The sequence below is a fragment of the Pantherophis guttatus genome, chromosome 3 (assembly GCF_059756535.1).
Source record: "Pantherophis guttatus breed Tessera chromosome 3, ASM5975653v1, whole genome shotgun sequence".
Taxonomy (NCBI): domain Eukaryota; kingdom Metazoa; phylum Chordata; class Lepidosauria; order Squamata; family Colubridae; genus Pantherophis; species Pantherophis guttatus.
Window position 1 is genome coordinate 88,369,057 of NC_142065.1, and position 20,024 is coordinate 88,389,080.

At 39.9% G+C, this 20,024-nt stretch overlaps 1 long non-coding RNA gene across 1 annotated transcript in view; it reads left to right on the forward strand.

Moving 5' to 3' along the window:
* The first annotated feature begins 543 nt into the window (after window positions 1-543).
* Window positions 544-20,024, forward strand: part of LOC148114656 (uncharacterized) — a 45,392-nt gene continuing 25,911 nt past the window's right edge. Inside the window, exon 1 of the long non-coding RNA XR_015733499.1 lies at window positions 544-613. This is a non-coding gene — a long non-coding RNA (uncharacterized LOC148114656). The remainder of the gene's footprint in view (window positions 614-20,024) is intronic.

The following is a 20,024-nucleotide window of genomic DNA, read 5'->3' on the forward strand; positions in this document are numbered from 1 at the left end:
TAGACCTAAATCAGTGGTGAAATACACCCGGTGCGGACCAGATCGCCCAATCCGGTAGCGATGGCAGCGGGTGGTTCGGAGAATTGGTAGCAAAGATCCCTGTGCCCCCCCATGCCCAGCTGAGCTGCGCGATCATCAGAGGCTGGGTTTTTTTACTTTTAAAAGCATTTTTTCTACAACCTCTTCGGCCGAAAAAATGCTTTTAAAAGTAAAAAAAAAAAAAGCCTCCGATGATCGTGCGGCTCAGCCAGGGCCGGATTTTCCTATAGGCTAACTAGGCTTCAGCCTAGGGCCTCAAGATCAAGAGGGGCCTACACAGTGGTGGGATTCTGCCGGTTCTTAAATTGCTGGCTCGCCCCGCCCCTTGCCAATAAATAGTGGGGGTGGGGCGGGGCGAGCCAGTAATTTAACAAACGGTTCGGTGTTTTTTTAATTTATTGGCCTCGCAGCAGTGGTGGGTTGCTGCTGGCTGGCCACGCCCCTGAACCAGTCCCATCGCTCGCCCCAACCGCCCGACGCTCGCTCGCCCCGCCCCCTCCACCCAGTCACTCTTCAGTGATCCTGTGTGGGTCCTCGCTTGCAGCTTGCCTGCCTAAAGTACTGCGCCTGCCAGGTAAGCCTGTGAGTTGTGGCCTACCTAGCTGCCCCTGGCCCCCCTCTGCCCCCACCATCCCAACCTGCCTCCCCTACTCCCTTCCCCGCAGCCCGTAGCCCTGCCATACTTCCCTGCCTTCCACATGGCCTTCCCAGTGTCCCCGAGACCAGCTTGCGAAGGCAGGGAAGCGGGCTTGGCTCCCGGGACTGCCGGGAAGGCAGGCAAGCATGGCAGGGCCACCCGGCTGTGGGGAAGAGAGCTAGCAGCTTCCTTCCTTCCCCGAAGCTCTGCCATGCTTGCCTGCCTTCCAGGCTGCCTTCCAGGCTGCCTTCCAGGCATCCCCAGCTTGCCATCCACCCCCACCCCACTTCCCTTTTAGCTTTCTTTAATGCGCCCCGCTTCTCTCCCCAAACCTTGGGAGGCGGCGGCGTCCACGCCGCAAAGCCCTCCAAGCAGCTGCAGGAGGGGAAAAGAAAAAAAACCCCTTGGCTTCTGAAGCCTTCGAAGGTGTATGTGTGTGTGTTTGACTGCACTGAAGTGAGCCACGTGAAGGGAGCCCGCTGGGTAACAACGCCGGCTGCGATCGCTGCTGCCTCCACCTCTGCCTCTCTCTGCAAATAGAAGTCAGAGAGGAAAAAGGAGCGTTTCTCCGCATTTCATCCCAAATCAGCCGCCCTCACTGGAAACACGGAGAAGCGCTCAGCAAAGCAACTGCTTTTTCCCCTCCGACTTCTATGGAGGCAGAGAGAAGGAAGAGGCAGAGGTGGCAGGATCGCGTGGCTCACTTTAGCGCTGCCAAACACACACACCCCTTCAAAGCCTTTTCTTTTCTTCCCCCCCCCCCTGCAGCCACCTCGAGGGCTTTGGGGAGGGAAGCGGGACACGTTAAAGGCTGGCTGAGGAACTCTGGAGTTGAAGTCCCAGTTGAAGTCTCAGTTTAATAGTCACTAATTGTACTGGAGAAAGGTCATTTTCAAGACTTAAAAATATCAAAAATCAATTAAGAAGCACAATGACCCAGAAGAGGTTGTCTTCATTGAGTATTTTGTGCATCAAAAATGAGACCCTCAGAAAAATAGATTTTGATGAACTTATAGAAGAATTCTGTGTGAAAAAGTTTAGAGAGAAATTCTTCTAATCTACTATTTCATTTTAAATGTATACTTGGATTGAATCAGTTCTTAAATAAAATAACTATTAACATAAAATTTAATATGATATACAATTTGATATTTTCTTTTTTGTGATCTGGATTTTGTTTGAATAAAGTTCCATTTTTGGTTTAGTTTAAGACTTAAAATTCATAATAATTCATATTTAAACTTTAAATGCGAATTATTATGAAATAAATTTATCTGAATTGAATTTGGTTTAATCTTCAATGTATTGAATATATTTAATTTAATTTGATAGAAAATATGATAATTTTTATTGCGTATTTTATTTTTGTAGTCAAAGATTTTCATTATTTGAATTTTGTTTCTTTGTAAATGTTGTGTGTTATGTTTGATTAGTTATTGTTACAAGTACTATATATGGTGCTGAGAATAAATGTCCAAATAAGTGTTCTCGACTTTTTTTTATTTATTATCCGTGCCACATTTTTTATAAAGGTTAGTACCAATCACAACATGTTTCATTTAACATATTGATATATATCACAGTAATGATGTATTTTATTATCTCTCATGTAATTTACAAACTTAAAAATGGGAGGTGAAAGGGCCTCATAAGTGGAATAGCCTAGGGCCTCTTTTCATCTAAATCCGGCCCTGGGCTCAGCTGGGATCGTCAGAGGCTTTTAAAAGCATTTTTTTTCAACCTCTTCTACCAAAGAAGTTGTAGGAAAAAAAATGCCTTTAAAAGCCTCTGGCGATCCTAGCTGAGCTGCTTGATCGTCAAAGGCTTCTAATGCTTTTAGAAGCCTCTTTGGCCGAAGAGGTGGTAGAAAAAATGCTTTTAAAAGTTAAAAAAAAAAGTTGGCCACGCCCACCCAGTCACATTACACCACCACCACCAAGCCATGCCCACGGTAGTAACAAATTTTAGATTTCACCCTGACCTAAATTGAGGACTACTTGTAACACACTGGTATTTTACTGTAATTTGTTGCCTAAGCCAAAACAACTAGATTACTGACATGAGTTGGGTTTCATTTTACAACAGCTGGTAAATATGTGTTTGGCTTGATTAGGAGAGTTTAAATTGAGGATTTAAAGAACTGGAGATAAAAATTCTGACTCAATGACCTGAGGTAAAGTCTTATGCATTGCAGAAGGATGTAGGAGTGTAGCTCTAATGATCTTATTAAAGTACTCAGTATAAGATTGCTGAAAGAATACAAATTTGTCTGTAGCTTCAAAAAGGAGGAGCCAAGGAATTACAAACCAGCCAGTCAGAAGATTCTAAAGCAGACCATAAAGAGAATCTGCAAGCATCCTGAAAACAATAGTATTAATTTCAAGGAAGACAACATGAATCTGTCACAAACAAAAAAAGGGTGGTTGTTGTTGTTTTTAAAAAAATGGATTTGACATCCACAATGCAGTGATAATCCACTGAATCCGCCCACTGCCTCTGTTAATGCAGGTAACAATTTGCATACATAGCCAAGGTAATTATTAAGATATCCTATATCACACTGAAGGGAACTAGGCTCAAAAGCAGCCATGTTCTATGTGACAAGCATTATATTGCAAAAGTACACCTCAGGTGATCCAAGTATTAAATTTAGAGATGAGAACAATCGCAGTTTTGGGTATTCTTGTTTGCTTGTTTATTTGTGTGTGGAGAGAGAGAGAGAGGAAGAATTAAGAAAACCAGAAAATAAAATAAAAAATACCCCTAAATTAAAGATGAGAAATATTTACACCTATAGTTATTCTCTGGAGTCCCAGTCAGTAAAATCCAGGTGTGAAGGATATTGGGGCCACAGGGTTCTACCCTTGTTCCAGCTTTTTATCCATAATATATTGAAGAGGGGAGTCAAGCTGCTGAAAATTTGGGAGAAATTATTATTATTATTATTATTATTATTATTATTATTATTATTATTCTCTTTTATTCATTAAAAATGAAACTCAGTCAACGACATTTAAAAATGTGTCACAAATACCATTGACTGGTGCTAATGGTTGATACAGGTTGCTGCCAGCGTCCAAGGTATCAACCAAGTATCTTCTTAAAATATATGATGTTCCGAATAGCACAGTTTTTTGCAGTTCTGCTGGTGTTATTTCAGGAAGCTGCAATTTCTTGGTGTGCTTTGAAAATTCTTGGACATGGTACCAAGTGCCCCAATGACAATGGGTATCACTGTGACATGTTTCATCCATAGCCATGTAGTTTCGATGGCCAGGTTGCAATATTTTGTGATTTTTTCCAGTTCTTTTTCTTCAACTCTGGCATCTCCTGGTACCACAATGTCAATAAATTGTACATTTTGGTTTTCGACAACTATGATATCTGGCATCTTGTGTTCCAAGTGACAATCTGTCTGTATTTGAAAGTCCCACAAGATCTTCATCTTCTCATTTTGTATAACTTTTTCCACTTTATGTGCCCATGACTTTTTGGATACAGGAAAGTTGTATTTTTTACATAATGACCAGTGGATTAATTTAGCAACTCTGTTGTGTCTAGCTTTGTAATCAGTTTGTGCGATTTTGCGGCATTCACATATTAAATGTGAAACAGTTTCAACTTTGTTGTTTCAAGGTCGGTAGTTTGGATTGTCGGTGGATTTTTGTATCTTTGCTTTCATGGCATTAGTTTGTAGTGCTTGTTCTTGAGCAGCGAGTATTAAACCTTCCATTTCTTTCTTGATGGTTCCCATCTTAAGCCATGCCCATGTAAAGTTGTCATCACATTTTCCTTCAATGTTTTTCAAATGCTGTCCATGCAAAGATTTGGTTTTCCATCTATTTAATCTGTCATCCATCTGTTATATTCTGCCTTTGTTTCTGTTGTTTTTATAATATTCTCATTTTCACAGCCTGCAGCAATTTTTCTGTACTTTGTTTTTTTTTCTTCTACAGTTTGATGGATTTGCAATAGTCCCCTCCCCCCTATTTTTCTTGGCAGGTACAACCTGTCGATGTCACTTTGTTGATGGAAAATAATAATAATAATAATAATAATAATAATAATAATAATAATAATAAGTATTGAAAAGTATTGAAGGCAAAGCTGACCAGAAACTAACTTGGAACTGGTTAAGATCAGGAGTACTGAAAAAGAAACAGAAAGCTTTATTTTGGCAGCTCAAGAACAAGTCTTAGCCACAAACTGCATGAAGGCAAAAATTCAACATGTTACCACCAACAGCAAATGCCGCCTCTGCAATGAGAAAGATGAGACAGTCGACCACCTGATCAGTGGATGCAGCAAAATTTCACAAACTGGCTACCTACAACGCCATGACCATGTTGCTAAGATCATTCACTGGAAATTGTGCCAGAAGTTTGGATTTGAGTACAGCAAAAACCACTGGGAATATCAGGTTGAGAAAGTTTTAGAGAATGAGAAACTCAAGATCTTGTGGGACTTTAGGATTCAGACTGACAGGCACTTGGTCCACAACACACCTGACCTAACAATAGTTGAAAAGAAAAAAGTATGGTTCACTGACATTGCAATACCTGGTGATGTACGGATTGAAGATAAGCAGCAAGAAAAAATCACAAAGTACAGGGACTTACAAATTGAAGTTGAGCGACTGTGGAAAAAGAAATCGTGTGTTGTCCCGATTGTAATTGGAGCCCTTGGAGCAATACCCCGCTATTTAGAAATTCTAAATTTGCCGGACTTGAACATTTTGACTCTACAAAAAACCACCTTACTCGGAACAGCTTACATCCTCCGACGATACTTTAACAGTTCCTAGGTCCTTGGTTAGGACTCGAGCTGCTGAGCTATTAACCAGCCTCAAAGGCTGTGAATCTCACTAAAGATTAACCAATAAATAATAATAATAATAATAATAATAATAATAATAATAATAATAATAATAGTACCTTAACAGTTCCTAGGTCCTTGGTTAGGACTCGAGCTACTGAGCTATTAACCAGCCTCAAAGGCTGTGAATCTCATCAAAGATTAACCATAATAGTAGTAGTAGTAGTAATAGTAGTAGTAGTAGTAGTAGTAGTAGTAGTAGTAGTAGTTGTTGTTATTATTATTATTATTATTATTATTATTATTATTATTATTATTATTATTATTGTTTAGATATTCTGTCCACTTTGTCACCAACAAAAGTTTGTTGCAAACAATAAGTGGCTTTGTGATTCTGGATCAAAAGTTTCAGATGCTCAAATAGGAAATGAGTTGAAAGAGAAAAATGCATGACCTGACTTTGCAACAGAGATGTAAGCAAACCAAACAATACATTCTATCTTTAGTGTGTAGAAAGAAAAAGATATCAAATGAGATTATTACATTTTTTATGAGAGGATGAAATGTAAAAGCTCAAGAGAATCTGCCACAATGTTAGGAAAATATTATAGTAAAAATTGAACTAAAAATCCCTCAACATCTCTGCTTTAATAGAAAGATAAAGCTGACAGGACAGTGACCATGACCAGTGTGAGGAAAACAAAGTGGTATCAGCACATTATGGGGGATGACACATCTCAACAAATAAACTTCTAAAATAACAAAAGTCAAAGAAATGAGTACCAAAATACCTCACTTTAGTGGACCTTATACATATTCAATAGCCCTAGAGCAGGGGTGGGGACCGATGGCATTTTTATGACTTGTGGACTTCAATTCCCATAATTCCTGAGCCAACCATGCTGGACCTTGAACCATTCGGAAATGGGTATCAATTGTCCAGTTGGCAAATCCAGAAAAAGGAACTCCTGAGACATTATTTTACCAAAAGTATAAAACTTTACTGAATAAACCACATTGGCACAGAATCAGGGGTGGGTTTCACTTACCTTTACTACCGGTTCACAGTGGGATTGCGCTTCACTCATGCGTGCATGCGTGCATTCCTCTGCGCATGGGCAGAAGCTCTTGCACATGCACAGATCACCAATGATGATGTCGTGCCAGGTGGGCGGAGCTTCCCACCAGTTTTACTACCGGTTCTATAGAACCGGACAGAACCAACAACCCACCACTGCACAGAATGCAAAACCAATTCTGGGTTTCCTGTGCAAAAGCAAGCATACTTAATTCCCCCTTTTCCCTAAGGGCCAACCACAGCCCACCAATCACTTCTGTTTATTTTGTTATAGGAAACAGCCAACCACACCGGGACATCTGCTCGGTGTGTCCTTAGGATGCCAGAAATCCCCCCCCAACTCCCAAGACAGTCCGCAAAGCTGGAAAGGTTGGGGAACTCTGCCCTAGAGTATTAACTATCTATATAAACCTTATTAAAATTCTACACATAAAATAAACATAAAAATACAATTCATAAGCACACACTAAAACATCAACCTACAAATATAAAACTAAACATTTAAATTAGAAAAAAACCCTATAATCCACTTCCACCTTCACTTTCTTCATGGATCCCTCAACTATGTCGTATTCTATTTTTGCAATCACTATTTAAACTTTCTGTTGTCTCCCCTTATTTAATCTATTAAAATCCTTTGTCATCAGGCTATTTTCCCCCTATTTTTGTAATATAATCCATAAATACACTCTAGTCTTTAATAAAAACCTTGGTAGATTTTTCCCTCACTACACATATCAGTTTTGTTATCTCTGCCAAATCCATAACTTTAAATATCCAATCTTCAGTGTTTGGAGCGTCTTTAGTTTTCTATTTCTGCACACATAGTAATCTTGCTATGTGATCATAATATGTGATCATATACAGGGGTGGGCTTCAGATCCTTTAGCAACAGGTTCGCTGCCCTGTTGCTGGGTGGGCATGGCCATAGTGGGTGTGGCCTAGTCGGCCGTCTGCACCATAGCAGGGAGTGGTGTTTTTCACCCTCCCCAGGCTCCGGAGGCTTTCCTTGAGGGTGAAAACTGCTTTCCCTGGGGTCCAGAGGCCCTCCAGAGACTGGAAACAAGTTCGTTTCTGTACTTCCAGAACCTCCGGTAGGCCTGTTTTTTGCCCTCCCAGTCCCTCCACACGGCCCCTGCACTTATCTGGAATGATGAATGGGCCACGTGGAGACTCTTGGGAGGGGAGGGGTGGGTGTGGCCAGCCAGGGGTGATATTTGAGAGTTTGCCAAACCCTGGAATTCCTTGGCTAGAGGATCCCCCGAACCCTGCCGAACCCCCAGGAGCCCACCCCTGGGGGTTCGACAGATGTATACTAAATTCTGTACTCAGAATTTAGTATACATCTAATATTACATTCCTTTACTTGTTCAGTACCTGTATTCCAGGAAAATCAAATAGGAAACACAACCAGATGAGCTCATTCTACTTTATTGCAGGACTAATTAACAAAATCTTGCAAGTCTGAAAGTACAAAACTCCCGCTGTTACTTTTAACAATCTGATCAATTAGGGTGAGTCCTTCCTAAGTTTCTTTCTTTGAGTGTTAAGCCACTGGGGGCTCATCTATTGTCTGACTAGGCAGTATCTCTTCTCCTCATCCCTCAAGGTCATTCCCACATACCATTATAGCTGCTATATTTATTAATTGGGACAGGAAATAGAAAATTAGAATGGTGGAATTGATTATCTTTGTGTACAGCATGATAATTTTATTAATATTCTTGAACTGGGATACTTATATTAAAAAATGAAAATCTTAAGGCTGTACAGAGATGCTCTAAACTGCTTAGAGGACTGGAATTAAAGCTTTGAAAATGTTATATCATTTTCTGGATTGCTGTGGAGTTAGTTGTCCAGCTCTTTAACAGAACACTGAGGAAAATGGAGCTCTGTCCTTGCTGAGATGATTATCCCTCTGGTAGTCTTCCTACTCTTCAATAATAGTCTTTTTTTTAACTCTTCCTCTCAGGCAGCCCCCTGTCCAAAATTTCTCCAGAAAATCTCATATAGGGAGATGTTGCATCATAAGTCTATGAAAATGGCCTTCATTTCATGACTATGCAGAATATTCTCTATTTTTCTAGAAAGAACAGATTGGCCATTGGAATAAGGAGGGGTTCTTCTTCTGAAGCACTATTATGAAGCTATCCCAAATACTTTGTAATAACAATTATTGTTATTATTGCTATTGTTCACAATAACAACCTGATGCCTCCCAAACCAGACTCCAGTCATAGGTGCACTTAATCGTATGTGTATATTTGCAGTGTTCTATAGACCTCAGCAAATTTTTTGCTCAATAACATCTGTACCATTTCCAAAGAGCTCAATAAACGTTTCTAAATTAAAGTTGATTGAGTCCACACCTTTGCCCTCTTTTCCTTCAATATCTTCCTTTGGCCTACTGTACTGTCTAGTTGGCATCCAAGAATTGTATCTTCATGAACTATCCATCCATTGATCTGTCATCCGTCCATCCAAATGCCAATGAAAACAATACCTCTGTCCCAAGAAGATATCTTAGACAAGCAGGAACTAGAAAGAATACTGCATCCAGTTTTGGTCAACCACATTATAAAAAAAATGTTGAGACTCTAGAAAAAGTGCAGAGAAAAGCAACCAAAATGATTAGGGGACTGAAGGCTAAAACATACGATGAACGGTTGTAAGTACTCGGCAGAGCTAGTTTAGTGAAGAGAAGGACCAGGGGAGACATGATAGCAGTGTTCCAATATTTGAGGGGCTGCCAAAGAGAGAAGGTCAGGTCAGCCTATTTTCCAAAGCATCTGAAGGCCAGACAAGGAATAATGAATGGAAACTGATCAAGGAGAGACTCAACCTAGAAATAAGGAGAAATTTTCTGACAGTGAGAACAATCAACCAATGGAACAGCTTGCCTTCAGAAGTTGTGGGAGCTTCATCACTGGAAGCTAAGAAGAGGCTGGACTGCCATCTGTCAGAAATGGTGAGGGTCTCCTATTTGGGTGGGGGGTTGGACTAGATGACCTACTAAGGTTCCTTCCAACTCTGTTATTCTGTTATGTAATTGTATTCCTTTATGGTGTTGCTAGCATTTGCAACCTAATCCAAGATTAGAGTTAGGGTTAACACATCAGGACTAAAATTTCAAAGAGAGATTGAATCAGGACAGGGTAGGGCAAGTTAATGCCTCCACTTCCCATCCTGATTCAAAACATCTCTCTAGGAAATACATTACAACATTTTTGTTTTAGTACACTTGTTATTTATGTTAGATAGTGCCATGTTCCCAGTCTGCTGTCTTTTAGTTAATTTGGATCATTTCCTTTCATTGACATATGGGACAGTTTGGATATCAGCCAATCTCTGGAGTATTTTATTTTAAAGCTGTAAAAACCACAAACAGATTTAATCTTCCATGTACCCCCACTAATATCATAACTTTCTTTCAACCTTCCCCAGGGGTTTTGCAAAACCTCTGCATCCCTAACTGGCTTTATATCCCTTGTCTGAAAGGTCTCATGTATAGTTAATTTCTAGGGCTCAGAACCCTAGAACCCATGACACAATGATTATAAATATTTTTTGGGGGAAATATCTGAGTTATTTTATAAATCTATGAATCTATTTGTGCTGGCAGTATTGTAAGTTTGTAGCAAAAGCAGAAAAAATTACATCAGAAATCCAATAATTTCTTGCTGTTCTCTTTAATACACAATGGTAAATTTTATCTAGATCTGAACTGTTGCATTTGTTTCCCGGAGGCTGGAGATGTGTGAGATGAGTAAAGGAAAACATCCACGGATAGCAGAATCAACAGCAACTTTATTGAGCATCAGACATAATTTATATAGTTTCTAAGTTTCTCAGTTCTCACCTACTATGCGAGTTACTTTATTATTGATTAACAAATCTCCAAGGCACAATAATTGGTTAGTAATTACATCATTGATTTTCATGAGAATATGCATGTATTCACACACAATGAAAGCTACACCGAAAGCGGCAAATGTTGCAGGTTTTTGTTTCACTCTGTGTCCTTGTACATGCTAGAAACACTGCTCAAAGATGAGAATTGCTGATGTTTGCAATTTCGTGTAACTTTCGTGCAGTTCCAAAAACCATACAGATGAGCATTGTAATAACCCTACACTGAACAATTCTTTTTGGATCCAATATGGTATTTTAAAGTTCAGAGATAAACTATGTGAGGTATCATAGATATTGGATATAAATTAGAACATACACTATTCTAGATAAAATAACTTTATTTGATTTGACTTCACTTTGGTCTAATGGTTAAGGCATTAAGCTAGAAACCAGAAGATTCTGAATTCTAATCCTGTTTTTGGCATGAAAGCCAATTGGGTGACTTTGGGCCAGTCATTGTCTCTCAACCCAACTCACCTCACTAGGTTATTGTTGTGAGGAAAATAGGAGGAGGAAGGAGGATTAGGTATAAAAATTGTCTTCAAATATTTATTAAAAAAATAATAAAGGCAGGATATAAAACCTGTGGAAAAATATGGAAATGCTCAGAAGAGCTCTATCATAATTTGAACAAGCAGTCTGTCTTCAGCTACTATTTGTTCCTCATTTCTTGGAAGTATTGTAGAGATTAATTTCATTATAACATGGAAATAAAGATTTCTAGTATGCTAATCTTTTGAACCATTGGCACTCTGTCTTAAGAAGAGGGTCATCAGGCAATAAAATCAGTGATCTCAATAAAATGTTATATAACTTGAGCATAGCCCTTTATGCCTTTATGCCTTTATAAATTTAAGAGTGCATTCTCAATTTGCAAAGTTTAAGGGACAAAATCAATTTTCCTTTCTAAATTGTATAATTTGATCCTTTGTTATTTGAGATGGATTATTATATGAGAGGTTTAGAGATTTTATATATATTTGATCAAAGCAGAAATCTGATAGATGTGGAGGCTATTACAGTATACAATGGCTCTACTAATAAGAACATTATGACAATGTGACTACAGATTTGAGAAATTGTCCCCCTCAGAATGGGCCCGCAATTTGGGTGTCCTCCTAGACTCACAGCTAAGATTAGAGCAACATCTGACAGCTGTGGCTAGGGGACCTTTGCACAAGTTCGCCTGGTACACCAATTGCGACCCTACTTGGATCGGGAGGCTCTCCTCACACACTCATGCCCTTGTCACCTCATGGTTAGATTATTGCAACACGCTCTACATGGGGCTACCCTTGAAAAGTGTTCGGAGACTACAGTTGGTCCAGAATGCAGCCGCTCGAGCTATCGTGGGTGCACCTAGATACACCCACATTACACCAATCTCCGCAAGCTGCACTGGCTCCCTATTGGTCTCTGGGCACAATTCAAGGTGTTGGTTATTACCTTTAAAGCCCTACATGGCTCAGGGCCAGGTTATCTTTGAGACCGCCTTCTACCGTATAGCTCCCAGCGACTGGTAAGATCCCACAGAGTTGGTCTCCTCTGGGTCCTGTCAGCTAAATAATGCCGGCTGGTGGGCCCGCGGGGGAGGGCTTTCTCTCTGGCTGCCCCAGCTCTCTGGAACCAGTTACCTCCTGAAGTCCAGACCACCCCCACCCTATTGGCCTTCTGAAAAGCGGTGAAGACCTGGCCTGGGGCCGTTGATCTCGCTGTTGCGATCTTGTGAGATCCGGCCATGAATGGTTTGAATGGATTTTAATGTTTTAATGTTTAAATGTTTTTATAACGGTTTTTTTAAAAATGCATTGTAAGCCACCCTGAGTCTCCGGAGAAAGGTGGCATATAAATTGAACTAATAAATAAATAAAGTCTATCTGAACATCTCCAATGAGGCTAACTATTTTTATTTCACCTGTATTATTTCTTTTAAATAATTCAAGGCAGTAACATAGCTAATATTCCTTCCTCTTTCTCTTTTCCCTAAAATAATATCCCCCAGGATATTAGGAGTAGGGTGGACTGGAGAGAGTATCAGGCCCAAGTTCTCCCAGCTGGCTTTTATGGCTAAGGAGGAACTACAATTCACAGTCTCCTGATTTCTAGCCCAGTGCCTTAATCATTAGACCAAACTGGCTCTCTGTTGATTTTTTATTTATTTATTTATTTATTTTGTGCTAACATAAGATATTCCTGTTCTTGTGGGTATTTCTATGTTAGATTGCATTTAATTTAGTGTTAAGTGCCTCAACAACATTAGTATGTATCAGTGGTGAAATCCAATTTTTTTTACTAGCGGTTCTGTGGGCGTGGTGTGGCTTGGTGGGTGTGGCAGGGAAAGGATACTGCAAAATCCTCATTCTCACCCCATTCTGGGGCCAGCCAGAGATGGCATTTGCTGGTTCTCCAAACTACTCAAAATTTCCACTACCGGTTCGCCAGAACTTGTCAGAACCTGCTGGATTTCATCCCTGGTATGTCTATATGCAGAGTGTGTACACACACACAAACATATAATTATATTTTCAGTTATATAGATCACCAGGAGGGGCCACATGACTGGTTTCATCTTTATTGTGACTCATCAGAGTGAGGTAGCATGAAACCAGTTACGTGGTGTCTCATGGTAGTCTTTTCAGCTAAACACACAACAGAGGACGTACACTGTATAAGCAATAGAGGAATCCCCTTACTTGCAAGGGGGTGGATGTACAACCCCACACATGGGGACCAGTGGTGGATTGCCCCCGGTTCACACCGGTTCTATAGAACCAGTAGTAAAACCGGTGGGAGGCTCCGCCCACTGACCCTGACGTCATGAAAATGCTTCTGCGCATGTGCAGAAGCTTTTGTGCTTATGCAGAAGAGCATGTGCGCGCCCCCGTTGCGAATGGTAGTAAAGGTAAGTAGAACCCACCCCTGATGGGGACATGACATAGTATAACATTTGCATCTCCCTGTTCTGACTGCATAAGAGAAGGTGGGTTGTATATAGCAGTGTTTCTCAATCTAGGCAACTTGATGAACAGTGGACTTTAACTCCCAGAGTTCCTAATGCTGGTTGAGGAATTCTGGGAGTTGAAGTCCACGCATCCTCAAGATACCAACATTGAGGAAACCCTGCTATAATACAGTTCACCCTCTAGCATTCTGATAGAGCTTTTATTAACTGCTTTCACTAACCATTATGGACTGTTATTGTTCTTACTTTTCTACTGTTTCTTTGATGCTTTTTTAAAGTTCTTTTTGATATTTTAATGCATTTCAGCAATTTTATAATATGTTTGGATATTAGAAGGAAGAGGGCGGGGAGAATGAAAGTAACAAAAGTAGGGAGTTCCCTAGCAAAAATTGTTAATCACAATAGTTCCTTTCAATCTAAAAACAGAAGAAATTTTTAAAAAAAAGATATTAGTGATATGTCAGCTATATCAATGCTAGCGTCTAGTATTATGGTTTTGGATGGGTAGGTTTTTCCAATACCTTTTGATTACTTTTTTTCAAGTGAGAAAATACTTATTGATCTCTTTGGAGGATCAGATAAGTTTCTTTTGGAACACTGAGTCTTTATCAATCATCAGAGGCTGATGAATGAGACCGAATGGGAGATTTCCACTTCTGAAGGTAATTAAATGCCAAGACGTCATTCAAACCAGTGGGCATGGTGGAAAGATGCTTCCAGATGAAGCCAGCTCTGACACACAAGTCTGCCATAATCACACAAAAGCAGATGGATTGCCCCAAAGGTGCCAAACGCCATCAAAATTTAAACAAAGAGGTGCCAGCTCACTGAGCTTGCTGCCAGACTTTTCCTTACGTAAATTTTTTTTTGCCTTTTTAATTCCTTTATCATATGCCTCGTACAAACCTTTTATCTTTATTCCCTTTTAAATATGAAAGCTTTTAAAAATGCCTGTCTTGGGCCAGAAAAACAAAGAAAACTTATTCATGATAGTATTCTCAAGGTCAATAAAAATCCTATCTCAAAAAGATAATACTGTGATTGTGCTGAACCATCCCTCAATTTGTCTCCCGGCCAAAGAATTGCACATCGTTGTTTGCCCTGCTACAGCAAGGAGTCTCAGAAAGATTACTCTTTTATTAAGTTTCCTTCATAAAGATTAAATCTGAAAATAAAGAAACGGTAGAATTTTTACCTGCGTGCTGCTTAAAATCTAACCAATTTCCAAGGATTATTGGGATTCTATCAGACCCAAAGAGATTAAATATCAGGTGGAATATAAGCTTTGGAACTGAACCCACCTGAAAAGTTGGAAGAGGAATTCAATCTGGAATTGGTTGGAATGTTGGAAGCTTAATTTTTGGCAATTCTTTATCTCTCTCTTTTTTTCTGATGATTACCAGAAAGATGATTGGTTTTACTAGGCACTCAGACCAGAACAGTGGCTAGTGCTTGGCACTTGGATTCTTTAGACACCAGATGGACATGCCACCTATATCTGACATTTGTACATTCATTCATTCATTCATTTATTTATTTATTCATTCATTCATTCATTCATTCATTCATTCATTCATTCATTCATTCATTTCTCTGTTTCAAGTAGATATGAGAGCTGGGGGTTATCTTTTCAAATCCAAAGTAGGGGAAAAAATCTGCAAAATCTGCACCTGCACGAATGTTTTTATAGTCTGAACCTCTCAGATTTGAAGCTGTCTCCTATCACTCATAATAGGGTTGGTAGCCCATTCTGCTGCTGGAAAGCTAAATTTTGTAGTTCTTCCATATTATATTTCTTTCATTGTTCAGACAGGAAAATTCCTGGCTTTGATTCAGAAAACAGATGCCATAAAAACAGGGAATTAAGGATTTCCCCATCAGAGATGAAGATCTAGCTGGGAGTAAACTAGAAGGTGCCTTTCAGATGGTCTACATCAGTGGTCCCCAATCTTTTTGGCATCAGGGACCAGTTTCAAGGAAGACAATTTTTCCACGGTCTGGGGGAGGGGAGAATGGTTTTTGTTTCACTTCACCTCCAACTGTGCAGTCTGGTTCCTAACATGCCACAAACTGGTACCAGCCTATGGCCTAGGGGTTGGGACCCCTGGTCTAGATCCTGTGAGCCCAGCCAGCAAACTCTATATCATTCCCTGGAATTCTGGAAGATGTAATATAAAGCATCTGGATGTCACCAAGGTTCCTATTCCCAAGTTTAAGATGTGAAGGAAGTAACTTTGTTGTAGCCATTGTTAAAGAATTGGGTATCTGTAATCACCCAGTTATCTCTTTGTAGATCTAGATCTAACTTCTGGCTCCCCTCATTTTTCATATATAGAGTACTTGGGTATAGTTATGTGCACGAGTATAAGACAAGAAGAGTCAGAAATTGTGTGTGTGTCTCTCTCTCTCTGCAACTTTATATTCCTCATCATTTATAACTGATGGATTGATCAATACAAGATTTGTTAAACTGCCCCAACCATAAAAGACTTCAGGAGATTCACTTCCCATCCCATCTCACCCAATCTCATCCGGTGGCATTTTCAGTGATGCAACAGTGACAGCAGTAGTTTCTCTGCCCCCTGATAGACACTTGCTTGCAACAAGAGTCTGCCTTCTCCCATCCATCTCTGTGACTAGCATCTGTCTCACTCAGCACCTCCATCTTCATTACCTTGGTGAGCTTAAAGCAGCCCTCCCATTCAAAGGTAATCTTTTAGGAAAGGGAAACAAAGCATTACCATCCTTCAGTAAATGTACAGCATGATGTGGTCAGACAAATGAAAGCAAACATTCTCCTTTCACTCCATTATCCCAGAACATCTCTGAGGATGTCTTTAGTGGCTTTGAAGAAGATTTGATACCTTCCACCTGAATGTAATGTAACTCCACGGGTAATCCTCGACATACGACCACAATGGAGCACAAATTTCTGTTGGTAAACAGGACAGGAGTTAAGTGAATCACTGCAGCTGTTAAGATAGTAACACAATTGTTAAATGAATCTGGCTTCCCCATTGTCTTTGCGTGTCAAAAGGTCACAAAAGATGATCATATGACCCCGGGGACACTGTAACCATCATAAATATGAGTCAGTTGCCAAGAGTCTGAATTTTGATTACATGACCTTGGGGAGGCTACAATTGTCATAAGTATGAAAAATGGTCAAAAGTGGCTTTTTCAGTGCTGTTTTAACTTTAAACAGGTGCCAAATGAACTGTGGTAAGTTGAGGACTACCTAATGTTTTAGAGCAAGGGTGTCAAACTCAATTTCACTGAGGGCTGCATCAAGGTTATGTTTGACCTTGGGGGGCTGGGGTGGGTGTGGCCGGGGTGGGCATGGCCAGCTCAATGTCACTTGTGTTGGAGGCACCGAACACTCTGCCAGCAAAAACAGGCTTCCGAGCTCTGTTTCTGGCTGTGACAGCCTCCTGGAACCCTCTGCCAGTGAAACCAGAGTTTGAGAGGGCTGCAGATGGCCTTCCTGAGCTCCGTTTTTGCTGGCAGAGGCATCATGGGCTGGTTCTTTGCTGTCTCCAGGGTGGCCCCATGGGTCAGATCCAAGCACCTCATGGGCCAAATCCGGCCCTCAGGCCTTGAGTTTGACACCCCTGTTTTAGTGTCAAATTTTATTGCGCTGCTCTGCCTCAATGTAAACAAAAATAAAACATAAACAATATGTATGTATATAACATCTGAGACCTTTCTTTAGATTTTATTATCTTCTATGAAGTCACCATAACAGAAATGTTTTTTTTTTAAAAAAAGTGGTTATTTTAGGATAGGCCAATGCTGTTTCAAAATCTTTTATTTTGAATCAGATTACTGGATAATGGTATTCCAGTTTTGTATTTGCATCCTTCATTTGGGAGAAGAATATTATGGTTTTGATCTTTGTTTCCACTCACTTCACAAGTTTGAACAATCCTTTGGGGTCATATTCACTGATGCCTCATGTGCTAGGCTACGAAATAAAGTATCTGTAACAAATGTTACCTGCAAGCCCCAATATCATAAATATATCATAAATATCCACTGAAAAAAAGCATATAGCCTTCAGTTCCGATTATTAATAATACTGCAAAGACCACGAGTCTTTTGAGCTCTAGCAAATTCAACACAGGGTTGAAGTCTCATAAACCTCAAACAAGCAAGCCTGTTCATGTTTTGATTTAGAAAACATGCTTTACAATTAATTTAGAATACTGTATAGAGAAATAAGTTGATTCACAATGGGAAAAAATTTTCAAAAAATGTCTGAGAGCCCAGGTTTGAGAGCCAAACATGAGCGTCCGTCTTCGCCTAACTCCTGCCCACTTAGCAGTTCAAAACCATGAAAATGCAAGTAGATAAATAGGCACCATTTCAATGGGGAGGAAAGACCGCTGTGTGACATCATGCTGGTCACATGACCTTGGAAACAGCACTGGCTCATGGCCTTGAAATGGAGATGAGTGCTGCCCCCTGTAGTTGGCAACGACCAGCAGAATAAAATCTGCAGGGACTCCTCCCTTTCCTATAACATGCTATATTTCTCCTGCAGGAATCTTATTGTTCTTGGTGAATTTCAGAATTACTTTTAAGGAGATGATTCCAGGATGAACAATCCATAGGTTGCATATGAATTCTGAATCTTCCAAAGATTGTACCCTTGAGCTTCCTGGGATTATAGCACCCACTTAAGGGGACCAACATTTGTATTTTTTTCCTGTAAAAGAAGTAATAACATAGTTGTGCTAAACCCTTCCTCCACAAAAGGAGAGAGAAGAAGGCTGGAAATATAATAACCTTAATTGTTCCAGTGTCGAGATCCGCTCGACACTTCGATCCGCTCCCGGGATCGTGGGCCCGACCACTGTGCCGAACTACGGGAGCCAGACGAGGGAGGGGTATCAATGAAAGACGCTTCGGGGCTTTGGAATCTGCTAACACTGGTGGTGGGGGTGTTAGGATAATGGTAGGTGGCCGGACACATTTGCGGACGAGCAAGGGTTAACTTTTCGCTACTCACCGCCCTGGCAACGCCTGCGCACTAGTACCCGGAAGGGCGGTGGTTATACATTGTTAGCGCGTTCTTTAAATTGCATTGGGAGGCAGCCGCTCCCAACGCTGACTTTGTGTATCCTGCATACCCGTCAACCTAGCTGTGTGTCCCGTGGAGGAAGGTGCTAATCAATAAACTGTTACAGCAAGCGTGGTTGGGCGTTTTCCCTTCCTCACACACGGAGTCCGCAACGCAGCTTGACATCCAGACATTGGCTGATGGACATAGGACTTCTTTACATTCCTATATTCAGACTTCTTGTAGATGTGCCTATAGAAATAAATGGTCGTTCTTCCATCTCTAGTGAAATCATCCATTAGATTAAATAATCATCTTTATTACTTAATCTGTTCTGAATGATTTAAGAATCCCTTGTCATAAGTATGTTAATAAATCACAGTTTGGCAGTTTAAGGGTTACAGTTTTATCATCGCTAAGAAAAATGGAGAAGGTTGGCTGGTTTCCACACTCTAAGAAATTGATAAAATGTAATTGAAGATGGCAGCAAAAGTGCAACCATATACACATTCTTTTGAGCAACAACATTCACTTATTACTCCACAGGTTAAAACGAGCAGCTTCTAATGTGGATACTTCATTATCCAAAGAGCCTACTCTGATGATGAAAGACTGAAATATTGATCTGCATGGGATTATTCTTCTAGTTCATTTGTTCTCCTAATTATGGGATATATAAATAGCGAATGTTCAGAAAGCTTATATGTTAAAAAGACATCTTCTATAATAAGTATCTCTTAATTAACATTCGTTCCCTAGTCTTCGGTGCAAGATTGTTCTCCAGGGTTTCTTTAATAGGAAGAGCCAGTTGTTATGCTAACATTAATGCTAAAAAAATGGCTGTGTAAATCCATCAATTAGAATTTATACTGTATCAGTCATATGAGTAGGTATACTCTTGTGAGTAACTGCATGATTTCCTTTTGGCTGGCATATGTCTACTAGAGAGTTCTATATTTACAAGCTATCTAAAGAGTCATTTGTTCAACAGCTAGGAGACTGCTGTTAGATTTAATAACTTTGAGCAAAAAACCCAAAGCAAAACAATAAAAACCATCAAGCTTCCAAGTACCCTGATTATTTTAACATTTCTTTTGCTTTTAAAAAAAATATTAAGGTATAAAAATGAACAGAATGCTACCAGTTTGAATGCATTTGAAAAGGTCCTCAATTCAAGATTATATACTTCCTGTCTTTTCTGCATGGATGTTGAATTGTTTAAGAATTTGCATTGTAGCATCAGTTTTATGGGTTGGGGGTTTTGCCTTGTTTATTGTTTTGTTTCTTTACTTTTGCATTGCTCTTTCTCATTATAGTCTAATTCCTGTAGGTGAGACCATAAATTAGTTAAAAAGACTAAGTTAAATGTCACAGATTAGTTGATGTGAAAATAAGTCATGCCTAATGGAAAGTGCTTCAGATCGAATATTGAAGCAGTAAAGAACCCAAATAAACCAAAGGTGGGCATTGACTGTTCATTACATAACAGATTGATGATCGGTGGTTTATATTTCTAAAA